This window comes from Cucumis melo, chromosome 6 (genome assembly GCF_025177605.1).
Source record: "Cucumis melo cultivar AY chromosome 6, USDA_Cmelo_AY_1.0, whole genome shotgun sequence".
Classification (NCBI taxonomy): domain Eukaryota; kingdom Viridiplantae; phylum Streptophyta; class Magnoliopsida; order Cucurbitales; family Cucurbitaceae; genus Cucumis; species Cucumis melo.
The window spans coordinates 16,648,974-16,663,071 of record NC_066862.1 but is presented as its reverse complement, the minus strand read 5'-3'; the positions used below and the strand labels follow the sequence as shown (position 1 = coordinate 16,663,071).

The 14,098-nt window shown below is 34.1% G+C and overlaps 1 long non-coding RNA gene across 1 annotated transcript; it reads left to right on the top strand.

The window, feature by feature from the left end:
* The first annotated feature begins 216 nt into the window (after positions 1 to 216).
* On the top strand, positions 217 to 867 carry LOC127149676 (uncharacterized). The gene is made up of 3 exons (XR_007821414.1): positions 217 to 404; positions 479 to 623; positions 710 to 867. It is a non-coding gene; the product is annotated as an uncharacterized LOC127149676 (long non-coding RNA).
* The last annotated feature ends 13,231 nt before the right edge of the window (positions 868 to 14,098 follow it).

Below are 14,098 nucleotides of genomic sequence, written 5' to 3'. Positions count from 1 at the left end.
ATTTACTATGTTTATAACTGCCTCTTATGCTCTTCTATATTTTGAAAATAATTTTAGTTTAGGAAATTTACATGTATTGGGTCAGTGCTCATGAAATCTCTCGGATCTGATACGTAGTCTCTTGTCTTCCTCTACCTGGAAATTACCATTTCTATTCTTAATCAATTTTCTGTTTCTCTGGTTTGTTTACGAAGTACTGGCCTTTCATTGTTTTCTGGATTTCTCTTATCATTGGATCTTGTCCCTCAGGTTTTGCAAACGTTCATTGCTCCGTGAGTCACTTGATGATTCATTGATAGACAAAATACCTGGTCGGCAAACTGATCGGAAGACACTTCTTGGGGAATTGAATTGGATTTTCACAGCTGTTACTGATACAATTGCATGGAATGTTCTTCCACATGGTAGCTTTCAGATTTACTCAACAAATGCCGTCCTTTTTCTTTCTCATTATAGCTAATAGGTTTTCTTGGTGCAGATCTATTTCAAAGGTTGTTCAGACAGGATTTGTTAGTTGCCAGTCTGTTCAGAAATTTTTTGCTTGCTGAGCGGATTATGCGGTCTGCAAATTGTTCTCCAATTTCACATCCAATGTTACCTCCAACCCATCAGCATCACATGTGGTAGAGTTTGAGAAACGTTGATTATTAGGTCTGTTAATGTTCAATTGGTTCATTGACTGACCCATCTGTGGTTCTGCTTCTTTCAGGGATGCATGGGACATGGCTGCCGAAATTTGTCTTTCTCAACTTCCAGCATTGGTTGAAGACCCCAACTTGGAGTTTCAGGTCAGTTTTTCTTCACATGTGTTTTTATTGTATCAACGGTCAGATCTTGGTATGTGAAAGTGTCTTTACCTTAAAGGCAACGAGCCTAATTTTATTTACCAGTGAAAGTTATAGAGGGATATCCATTATATTTTATATTACATACAAGGTCAGGCTCTCTAATTGAACTCACAAAATGCTACCCCTATGTTAGTTAATTATTACCTAACATGAATTCAAAATGAAACATGACAATTTGCTAATTCAAACATTTTTCCCTCTGATGTTCTGCCTTTCTGTGGAATAATTTATTATTTCTTTCTAAGTGCTCTTCAGTATTTATTTGTTAGCATTTAGAAATCATTTTAAGCTCCTTAGACATTAACCTTAAAAGGGCGGTCATGTAGCAACTTAAGTAAATTTCCATCCAAAATGAAACCCATAAGAATTGAATAGCAAGCTTCAAAATTTCTTCCTAAAGGAAGTCTAGAAATAGATAGCATTCTAGCCCATTTCTCCCAATTTGAGAGCAAGGAGAAGGATTCAAGGTCAACTTGGGGTATCTATTCTGTAACCTTTCTATTTTGATCACAAAGATAAGCTATGTGAACGAATAATTTCAATATTTTCCTGGACATTTTGCTTCCTATCTTAGTCCAACATGGTTATTTTCTGTCAGCCTTAATTAATAACTCTTGGAGCCCATCAATTTTAATGCTACAGCCTTGTTGACCAAATCTCCCTTCCACTACCTTAATCAAAGGTACTCTAATCGTAGCTTCCATCTGTGATTTTGTATGTAGTTTTTCGACTCTTTCCTTTGAATGTGTCATGAAGAGAGTTGTGTTTCCTGTGAATGGTCTCTATTTTCTTTTTTATTTTATTGATTCTCATATCTAATGCTTATGTTTCTGGATAGAATTACTAATATTTAATTATTCGATCTGTATATTTTTTCTTGTTCTTACTGTGATCTTAATGTCTTACGTGTCTTGGTTTATGTTTAAAGTTGAACACTACCCGAAGTTTCCATTGTCCATCATAATCATATTTATAGGCAAAACTCCTAAACAGTTAAAAACTTATATTGAAGGATTAATGGAAGGAGTTCCAAAGCATCTATGATCAAAGTTACTTACGGAATATTCATCGTGGTTTCGAAAACCACAGTCAACAGAAGCACTTTTGAAACAACAATGTAGTGTCTGATTCTTTTGAAAATCAAGTAATTTTAAAGGGCATAGATGATAATTATAATATAAGTAATTGTTGTTCAGGTTGTCGATTTTTTGTTCCTTAGTACTCTTAGTGTTGATCTTTCTGTGAAGAATGTGGAATATATATATATATATTTTTTCTGACATCCGTGTTCCTTATTGAGAACTTGGTCTTTTGGGGACTTTTTTAGCTGTTATTTCATTCAGAAAGTTCTTTCATGCCGCCTTCTCCACATGAACTCTCTCTAGATGCATTTTATTTTTCTTCACCATTCTTGTGGGCAAACGATTTACAAACCTTTGTGTGGTGACCATGATTCTTCTGGAATGACAGTCTTGCCAGGTTGATTTAGTAAAGGATGGTGGGCATACATATTTCATCCGCTTTCTTGATAGTCTGGAAGCTTTCCCAGAACAGCGGGCAATGGCTGCATTTGTTTTAGCGGTAATTGTTGATGGGCACAGGCGAGGCCAGGAAGCATGCATCGAAGCTAATTTAATCCACGTCTGTTTAAAGCATCTCCAGAGTTCAACACCAAATGATGGACAAACTGAGCCGCTATTTCTTCAATGGCTTTGTCTTTGTCTTGGAAAACTGTGGGAAGACTACATAGATGCTCAAATCATAGGATTGTAGGCTGATGCCCCTGCTGTGTTTAGTTCTTTATTGGCTGAGCCTCAACCAGAGGTTCATAATTTACTTCCTTCATTCTATATTTACATGTGTTGTATATATGAATGGGATTTATGTGCAAGTGCTAATAGCATTTTCATTGTTGGTGGAATCAGACTTGAATAATATGGTTTCCTACGTAATGTGACTTGTAGTTTCAAGTTTGTAGTTAATTTCACTTGTTGGATTCAATGTTGGTTTATAAAAAATGGACAATAATACAACAATTAAATAAATATAAATTTCTAAAAATGAACAAAAACAAGCCTTTGATGTCGGTTTTAAACTGACATTATTGGCCTCTTTAATGTCGGTTTTAAACCGACATTAAAGCCAAACCGACATTAAAGGGCTTCAATAACACTATCAAAGATGTCGGTTGAAAACCGACATTAAAGGCCTTTAATGTCGTTTTTAAACCGACATTAAAGAGGCCTTTAATGTCGTTTTTAAACCGACATTAAAGCCCAACCGACATTAAAGGCCTTTAATAACGCTCGCAAAGATGTCGGTTGCCAAGTGACATTAAAGGCCTTTAATGTCGGTTTTAAACCGACATTAAAGGCCAAAATTCTTGTAGTGATCATTGTCTATCTCTGTCTATCTCGGTTAGACAATGATACGTACATAAAAACCAATTCGCTTACCTCTATCATTGCTAATTAGAAAACATTTAATCTCATCGAGTTTGATGTTTTTGTTTAATTATGTTGGGTTTATATGAGATAGAGTTCTTGTTAGGAAACAACTTTGTGAAACATAAAATATTTACAATTCAAGAACATAATAAATTAGAAAATATCATTCATAAACTCAAATGTCAATCAATCTATCTATATATGTATTACAATGCAAAAATAATGATTACATCGTTTGATTAATTGGGTCAAGTTTGAAAGCTCTGCTATTGTGACATTTATGATTACAACGAGTACATTTTGATGAAATTTGAACTACACCTATAGATGGAATTCTTTGTTTCTTAGGTCTTCCAACTTTACGTTTAACAATGGGAGGTAATGTTTTCATGACATAATTTTTAGCTCTCCAATCCAAATGAACTCTAACAGGTCGAACACAACTGCATGCTACTAACGATATTCTTCTATAATAAAACTCAAAACAGGCGCAATATTCATTCTGTGATCTCCATAAAAAACAACCATAGGAATAGACACGGTGTTATACAAAATGACAAAAAATAATATAAGGAACTCGTAATGAAAATATATCATCAAAAATTATCTAAGAAACTCTTAATGAAAGTAACTATCCAGTGATATATATAAATATATGGGAAATTGCAGTGAGTAGCCTTTTGAAAATATGATATAGCAAATATAGAACATTGTTTTAGAATTTTGCAAATATGACAAAATTCTCTATTTTTAAAATACTCTCCATCTCAAATGGGATCTTTTCAAAAATATAAAAAAGCGGCAAAATACTTACACTTTATAGAACAATTCCAAAAATAGAAAAAGCCCAGAGGCCCACCATATAAAATACCAAAAAATGTCTCATCAACCACGTCACCCACGTAATATATTTGCGATCGTTTAGATTTAGTTATTGTTTATTACGCGATCGTTTAGATATGCCTACAATTTATATGTAACGCCCAAAAATTTTCGAGGTAAATTTTATCATTTTATGTAAATTTTCGGGAATTTAAAATTTTGGTGTTAATTTTTGGTTGGTTTTGAAGAGGGAAGAAAAAGAAATCGAAGAGTATGAATTTTTAATAATATAATATGGTATAAATTAATATAATAATAATATAATATAAATTATATTATTATTATTATTTAATATATATAAATTATATATATATATATATAATCTTTTTCTTTTTAAAACCCTAAACGCGCGCCGCCCCGCCCCCCCCCCCCCCCTCCGGTCCTCCTTCTTCCTCTTCCCCGTTTGTCTTCTTCTTTTTCATTCTTCTTCTCCACCCGACGCAACCACCACCCCCTTCAAGTTTCTCCTCCTCTGTAGTTGTCTGCCTCGCAACGTCGTTGTCCCCTCCTGTCGATTTCAGCGTTCCGTCTCCGCTGCTATCATTCGCACAGGTGGCGACATCTCTACGCCGGCAGCTTCGGACGAACGCAAGGGAGTCAGTCGTCCGTCGACTCCTCCGTCTTTATCTCCTTCGTCCCAGTCGCCGCCGTGCATCCTTCGTTCGACCGTGTCTGCCGACGCCCAGCCGCCCTCCGTCGCATCGTGTAGCCAAGCAGCCGTCGACCAGTCCCAAACGTCTGCGTATCTCCGGTTTTCACAAGCGCCTACGCGAACCCGAGCCGAGTCAAGCCGAGCCGAGCCAAAAATTGAGCCCAGCCACGAACCGCGAGTTGAGCTGAGCCGCAAGCTGCGAGCTAAGTCGAGCCAAGCCGACCCCCCTGTTCACCAAACCACCTAAGCCTTCTTCCCTCCACTTCGGGTCACGGTGAGTCTTCGGTAAGGATTATTTTGGTGAGTTTCCTAATGCTGCTATAACCGATTCGAGTATAGATATTGGAGTAAGACATGGTCTTACCTTTCGTTCCTTGAAGGTATTAGGGAGTTGACGCTCAAGTTCTCGGGTTCCACAGCAGGTTTATTTGAGGATAGCTCTCTTTACTCGGGTAAGCCAACGTATGTTGTTTGAACGATTTAAAAAGTGACTTTTACTAGTGTCATCGTTTAAACCCTTATGATTTCGTTTAGGTGGATTCGTTGGGTGTGGACTCGATCAAGCGGCATAGCCAAGTTCAGTAAGGGATTTCTTACTACTGACCTCAGATCGAGGCTGGAAACGTAGTAACCCACATGGGGATTATACGTTAGTAACTGTATTAAGTGGATTGACGCATGTTTAACTAACACATATCACTTATATGCTCTTGACTGATTAAAGGTAACGTGACCGTTAGTTGTAGCTTATGTGCTATCATATGTAATGAGTTGTTTACGGATAGACACCGATGCCCGAATGTTCTGTGTATTGTAGTTATGTTGGTGGGCTACGTTATGAACTGGAATAGTATGTCGATGGACTATAAAGTCTTAAGGTTATGTAAGTGGAAGTCTGTTGTCGGAATATTGGTTATGGAGTTATGTCGTGGAAGGATTAAGAGTTCGAGAACCTTTCGTGTACATTGAGTATACGCCGTTGAACTGTGCTATGAACTGATTATGATTGTCAGATATAATGTGGGCATTACGCATAACGTAGATTACCTGGGGATACACTAGAGTTTGAACTGAGTCGAAGTATCGTCAGATAACTTTACAAAGTGAAGATTTGACTGATTAACTGGATTTAAATAAATGTCACAATGATGTGTGAATTGGATATGCATATAGCAACTGAGGAGATAGTTGTTTAAACCTATATTGTCTGACTGGCTAAGCCTATGACTGAACTGTCAGTTTGAATGTTATCGGAGTGTGAATGTTGTAGATGGTTTAGTATAGGCAACGGTAACGGTTAGCTTCATCTATGGGGTAGTGTGCCTTACTGATATGTGTATCTTCGGGATCACTAAACTGATAGGTGCATCCTTCGGGATCACTAGACTGATATTTGCATCCTTCGGGATCACTAGACTGATATGGAAGCCTTCGAGATCACTAGACTGATATGTGAAGCCTTCGGGATCACTAGACTAATACGTGCATCCTTCGGGATCACGAGACTGATGTGTGCGTTGTACGGAATCACTAGACTGTTTATGTAGGGTACCCCTGAATAGGAAGTTAACTGTTATTCCCTAACGGGCCCAGTAGTGGGGGTATATCTTATACTCACCCTTTTTCCTCTTTAACTTTTCAAGTAAGGGTACAGTGAAGGGCAGACCGACGAGGGGCAAGAATGATGCGTGAAGGCCATATGGACGCGTCTGGTTTTCTTTATGCTTCCGCTGATGTATTTGTTACTCGTTATTTTCACTGTCAGATCGAGTCATGGTTAGAATATTTGGTTTGTGGTTTGTGTTTGATGATTTGAGCACTGAATTTTGGAACTCTCATGAATGTGATTTAAAATAGGGCCCGAAACTGCTTTTTTTATATTTTAAACGTTTTTAATGAATCGTAACCGGTCTTTTATGAGCTTGCGTGTTTTACTGTCGAGTCTTAGTACTACGTAGTAACCTTAGCTTAGTCCGAAAGGTTGGATCGTTACATTATACGCGATCGTTTGTATATGGCTACAATTTATACGCAATCATTTAAATATGGTTACAATTTATACGTGATTGTTTAGATATGACTACAATTTGTACGCGATCGTTTAGATATGGCTACAATTTATCTTTTTAATTCCATCGTTTAATTTTATTACATGATCATTTAATTTGGTTACGTTTAAATTTGGTTACATGATTGTTTAGATTTGATCGTTTAGATTTGGAACCCAAATCTAAGTGATTTTTTTTTTCAAATTTTGGTACACGATTTTTTTAATTCTTTTGGTACACGATCATTTAGATTTCTTTTTACATGATCGTTTACTTTGTTTTACATGATATTTACATTTGAATTTCAAGATTCTTTATACACGATCTTTTATTTTTTTTTACACGATCATTTACTTTTTTTTTTTAAACGATCGTTTACATTTGGCTACTTCAATCTAAATGATTTTTTTTTCAAGATTCTTATACACAATCTTTTGTTTTTTTTACACGATCGTTTATATATGGCTACTCCAATCTAAATGATTTTTTTTCAAGATTCTTTATACACGATCTTTTATTTTTTTTTACACGATTGTTTATTTTTTTACACGATAGTTTACATTTGGCTACTCCAATCTAAATGATTTTTTTCAAGATTCTTTATACACAATCTTTTACATTTTGCTATTTTTTGTACACGACGTAAAAAAAAAGAAAAGAAAAAAGACGATGGAAAGAAATCGTAGTGAAAAAAAAGGAAAAGTAGAAAAACGATGGAAAAGCGAAAAAAAAAAAGAAGAGGAAAAGAAGAAAAACGATAGAAAGATTAAACGACGTAAATAAAGAATTGAAAAATAAGAAAGATGACGGAAGGAAATTGCACAAAAAAATAGGAAAGAAGAAAGAGGAAATCACATGAGGGAGACGATGAAAGAAATAGTAGGAGGAAGACAAATCACAAAAGAAGGATGAAAAAAGATGGAAGGGCAAACCTGGAATATTTAAAAAATGACTAACTTTATGGGCTTTGTTATACAGGCAGTAAATAGTTTGGTGTTTTATTACATTTATGTAAGTTTCTCATCTTAAATTTGTTATTATTCTCAAACTACCCTTCAATAACTTATTTCTTCTTCCCCTTTTAATGCCCTAATCACATCCTTATTTCTTCTCCCACTTTTTAATGCCCTAATCATCCCTTATTTTTTCTCCCATTTTTTACTACCTTAATCATTCTTTCTTTTGTAGGAAAAACAATTTGTTCTTTTTGTCTTAATATTGATTTTAGGATATCAATGGTACATTAATTGGAATATGGAATATAATGGTTGTTATTTGGAGTAGTTTAACTTTATTTGTGATTTTTCTCTACTTTCTTTAATGTGTATTTTTAATTGAATTTAATTTCAAATGATTTTCTTTTATTTTTTTACTTTAGTTTTGTTTTGGTTTTATTTTGTATCAATTTTGCATATAAGTGTGGTGATATACTTATTTTATATGTATTAGTTGGTTGATATACTTACTACGTGATTTTCATTTTTTTCAAATTTTATGTAGCTCATTATAGTATTATTAAGTATATGAATGATATAACTCAGTATATCATAATCAAATATATCAATATTTTTTATTAAAGCATATTAGCATATCAATAAAGTTAATCATTATCAAGTATATGAATCAAGTTTACAAGTGTATATCAATAGTGTATTAAGTGTATAAGTAGGACTTCAAGCATATCAAGTGTATTAAATCAATCAAGTGTATCAGTAAAGAATACTAAGTGTATCTGCAGTACATCGGGTGTATAAAAAACATACCATGTGCATCAAGCGTTTCAAATTTATTAAGTGTACTAAAGTGAAGAATAACAAGTTTATTAGAAGTGCATCAAGTGTATCAAACTTATTAGTGAAGCCTCTTTAAGTGTATCAAGGCCTAAAGGGTATCAAGTCTATCAAGAAGAATCAAGTGTAACAAGGAGTATTAGGTGTATCAAGGTATTTCAGGTGCATCAAATGGTCTCAAATAGTGTATCAAAGAGTATCATAGTGCATCAGGTGTAACAAGGTCCAAAGGTTATCAAGAAGTATCAAAATGAATATTAAGTGTATCAAGAAATATTAAGTTTATCAAGTGTGTATCAAGTGTAATAAATATATCAGTAACAAGGGCATTTGTGACAGTTTATATCTTGTATAAGTGGGTTGATTTTTTTTTTTTTTTTTGCCATTTTTACAAATAATAAAATTGTGTGTTATGAACTTAATTATTATAACTTGTTTTGACTTTTTTGCAAGTGCTCCTAAATATACTTTTATCTTTATCTATTTGATATAGACATACATAAGACTCTATATATGTACTCTATCTCAAATACATATTAGTTTTACCTATGCTTATCATAAAACACAAAGATAAACAAAGATAGTGTCAAGTTTGATAGAGAGAGATATATATCTTTGTTTTGTGATAGACTTCCTCTTCCCGAAGCATTATCAGCTGATTAAGTCCTTCAAGAGTTTATGAAGATGGCTTTGTGATAAACAGAGATAGAATTCTATCTCTGTCTATCAAAGATGTAAAAAATAGATAGAGATAAACTTCTATCTTTGTCTATATGAATTCTATCTCTACGAAGAAGAAGAAGAACATATCGTTGTCGAAAAGTCGCATGTATTTTTAGATGCCTGTTACCGACAAACAACTTGAAGAAGAAGAAGAAGAAGAAGAAGATATCGTTTGTGAAAAGTCATGTGAATTGTCAAATGCCTATTATCGAAAAATCATGTGATCAATTGTCGAACGCCTCTGATCGAGAAAAGAAACCACAAAACAATCGCCTCTATTGAAAATGAAGAAAAGGCAGCGTAATGGTGAGATAGATTGGTCCCATTCGGATGGCGCCTAACACTACTAGAAAAAGGGACTCTTTTGACATTTGTGATTTTAAATACTTGACGATTTTTGGAAAAAAAATAAAAAAAATGGGTGATTTCAAAGATAAAACGTCCAGAATTTTTAAGAAAAGGCGGAGGTGGGACAATTTTATGCTTTCTTGACATTTTTTAAATGTTAGAAAAAGAGACTCTCTTGACATTCAAGGTTTTAAATACTTGACGGGTTTTGAGAAAAAGTCAAGAAATTGGTGGTTTCAAAAATAAAACATCAAGAATTTTTATCAAAAGACAGAGGTAGGCCAATTTTCTATTTTCTTGACATTTTTTAAACATCAATGATACATACTTTTCCTTGACATTTTCAAAACGTCCAAACCTTTTAGGAAAATGCAAAGGTAGCTAAATTTCAGAAAAAATGATGTTATCTCCAGACGCCTACATGTATGCCGTCAAGAGATAAATGTGAGCACCTGATGATTCTCGTAAATCATCAAGAGTTGTTGGCAATATGTCGATGCCTCCAATAAAGTGTTGGCAATTAAGGGAAACAATTGATGCATATCGGGCAAAATCCTTATGCGAATTAAGAAGGGAAAGCCAACCAAGAACAAATAAACAACCACCAGCACCATGAGTTTCACCATGCCACTATCGTCTTCATCGCCTGCCCCATCTCTTCTATTGCAGCATTTAGGTTCAACATCTAGATTTCAAATTTCGAAAAACATTAACTTTCGCTCCATATCATTAATAAATCAATCTTACGATTATGGGCTTTCTGAACTCAACTGACTTGAAGCCTGCTCAGTTGTGGTAGAAGTGGTGTGGAATCTGGTCTTTTGGTTCATCTCTTTCTATTTTAACATCGCCCTCCTCAACCTCAACTTAATTAGGTACATCCTTTTCAATATCTCATCAACCCTTGTATTGGAGAATAAGCTTCTTTATAATTGGTTAAGTTTGAATCCGTCTACTAAAATCTATCCTGAATATTCTTCTTCTTCTTCCTCTTCCTCCTCTTCCTCTTCCTCCTCTTCCTCTTCCTCCTCTTCCTCTTCCTCCTCTTCCTCTTCCTCCTCTTCCTCTTCTTCCTCTTCCTCTTCTTCTTCCTCTTCTTCCTCTTCCTCTTCTTCCTCCTCTTCTTCCTCTTCCTCTTCTTCCTCTTCTTCCTCCTCTTCTTCCTCCTCTTCTTCCTCCTCTTCTTCCTCTTCTTCTTCGTCCTCTTCTTCCTCTTCTTCTTCGTCCTCTTCTTCTTCTTGTAATCTTTTTATGCTTCTTCAATAAGGAGTAGAGGTTTGATGCACATCTAAGACTCGTTTTGCAGCGAGAGAGTATTTGGACCTTAGTTTGATGATTTTCGACGGCTAGATGTGACCTAGATTTTGATTGGTGGAATCTTTACTTTGTCGTTGAACCTATTTTCGAAATTGATTATCTACCTTCTTACTATTTCACGTTTTTCTCTTGCATTCTTAACCAAAAAGTAGAATAGTCAATTTTACGATGATGTATTTGATATTTATTTTGATCGATCATGCAATATTAGAAAAGAAAACCATATTCTCAAAATCGTGCACCGATGTTTATTGGATGTGCCCCAATTTCATTTACTATGTTCATGTACATTGGCAGAAGGTGGGAAGTGGCTGCTCTAATTTTCTCATGAACTAAGATGATTGTTATAGATGGGAAGTACCACCTGATACGGAAAATTGTGTAACAATGGGATGTGATCGTCACCAAGATCTCTTCGAAGCACAACATTGCTGATTCATTTATGAAGACTTTCATGGCTAAAGTGTTCGAGGTTCATCTAGAAAGTCTAGATCTACGAGATATGTACATTAGGTATCTAGGCCAAGTGGGAGATGTGTAATAGGTATGAGGATGCCCTAGTTTATTGTATTTGTATATATACCTTTTATGTACTATACTTGTACATTTTACCATTTCCAATGTTTGAGGATTACTTTATTATGTACATCCCATAGTGACTAGAGTTTTAGTTCAAGTGGGAGTTTGTTGGGTTTTATGTCCTAAAACTCGTAGATAGTAAATATAATCCATTGACCGTTATTAATAAAATGTTTTATTATGATAATTTCAATAAGTGTTATTGATTATATTATTAGTTTTGTCTTAATAACTTAAATCCAATAAACTAACATCCTAAGTTGTTTGATGAGTCTTGAACAGTATTTAGAGACATATAGGGATCAATGTTCAAGATCAACTTAAATGGTCTATAGTATAAGACTAAGGTTGGGTACCTTATCCTGGTAACACTATGGATACAACTCACTTTGTACTTGATACAAACGCATTGATCCAACGTGTTCATGTATGCAACATGCGAGTGAGGGTATCCTATGCAATGAGTTTGCATAAGACAGGATCACGAAATAGTAATCACTAGATGTAACTCCGTTAACTAGTTTGGTTTCTATTTCATTAGGATTACCTAGGTAACTTAGTCCTAATTCTGAGTTCATTATGAACTCCTGTTCGCGAGGGATTGTCCTTTGATTTGTACGGGTGAGAGTTGCCAGATTGCTGAATAAATATGTTTATCATTTAGGGGACAAGACTGAGTGGAGAGCTGGGAACATAATCACACAAGTTGGAATTCACTCCTTCGTAACTTTAGGGTAAGTAAATAAGTGTTCCCTTAAATGATGTCTCTAGGACTTGAACAAATAATCCTACTCTCTCTATGACATGATAGGGTTTCTGTTTAGTGCTTGGACCATAAACAGATTGTTCATTAGAAAAGTGCTTGTATTTAAGAACAAAAAGTAACCTAGGGGTAAAACGGTAATTTGACCCAACTGATGTTATGAACGCTTGTGAATGACTAACTTACTGGTATTGGTCTATATCCGTAGACACGTAAATATATCTACAGTGAGAAGAGTTCAGAAGTGAGTCTTTAGTGGAGTATACACGCAGTTAACAAATATTGATTAATATGGTTAATGGGGTTAGCCAATTAATCTCATATCGTTGTAGCTTTTAATCTTCTGGTCCATTAGGTCCCCTTTATAGCTCGTCATGTGTAAAGAGATTTATTTATATTGGTTGTAGTTTGAAATGTTCAAATCTATTTTGGGAATTAATATAATGTATGATGATACATTATAATATAAAATTTATATTTCAATTAAACTTTATTGTATAAATTTAATTTTGGATATGATTCAAAATTAATTTACGAGAGAATAAAATATTTGAATGAGTTCAAATATTAATTTAACATGAATTAGATTCATATTAAAACTATAGGTTGAAATTTAATGTGTCAATGATACATATTAAAACTACAGATTATGAGAGAAATTTATATTTGAATATGATTCAAATTTGGATTAAATTAAGTATAAGATATTTAATTTAGAAATTAATTAATTAAAGAATTGATTAAATTAAACTATAGATTATTCGAGAGATATTCATTTAAACATGATTTAAATAATTATTAACTTAATTAATTAGTTAATTAATTAATTTAATATTAATATTAATATAATATTAATTTATTAAATTAATCGGGAACGTCGTGATTTTCCCACGTTCCCAATTTTCTCTCAACTTCCCACTTCTTCCGTCTGAAGAAGAGAAAAATTTATGCGTAACAAAACAGAAGAAGACTTCTGAAACTCAGCAGACGCTCCAATTTTATCTGAAAGAAAATTTTTTCTCTAAAACATTCCCTTCCAATTGGTTCCCACAAACTAAATAATTCGGTGAATAGAAAGGTTTCCAAGTGGTGGTGTCTCCAAATTTGGAATTTGTAGATTCAGAGTCATCCACGATCGTAAGTTTCCTCTTCTCTGTAATTCTCTATAATGTAATTTTTTATCATGCTTAGCCATTATTAAATTACGTTTTACCAATATACTAGTATTTTTAGATTCCAATTAAAATGGAGTTATGGTTCTATAATACTTCCGCTATGCAAAGACTTTCATCCCTTCACGAATGCATAATACGAAGGAAAGCGAAGGGACGGACATTGATTCTTCAGAGTCGAAGTGAAGGGAAGCGAAAGGAAATGACGAAAGCAAACTCAAAGTGAAGTGATCAATTGCAGAGCTTTGAATGTGATTTGATAGGTTTTTTTTCTGTTTTAATGGGAAAGCAGAATATTCTATTATGGGTACAAAGTAATATTTAATTATAGAGTATTTGGGGATTAGTAAACAAACTGTATTTATGAATCACATTTGTCACTCAAGTAGGGCATTTAACGTATTGCGCCACCAATTTTTATTTAAAAATTTTATGTTTTACTATTTTGTCAATTTAAAAATAAATTTGTCATTTATCTAAAATAAACCCCAAATTTCTTCGTATTTCACATTATGGGCTGGGCTCTTTA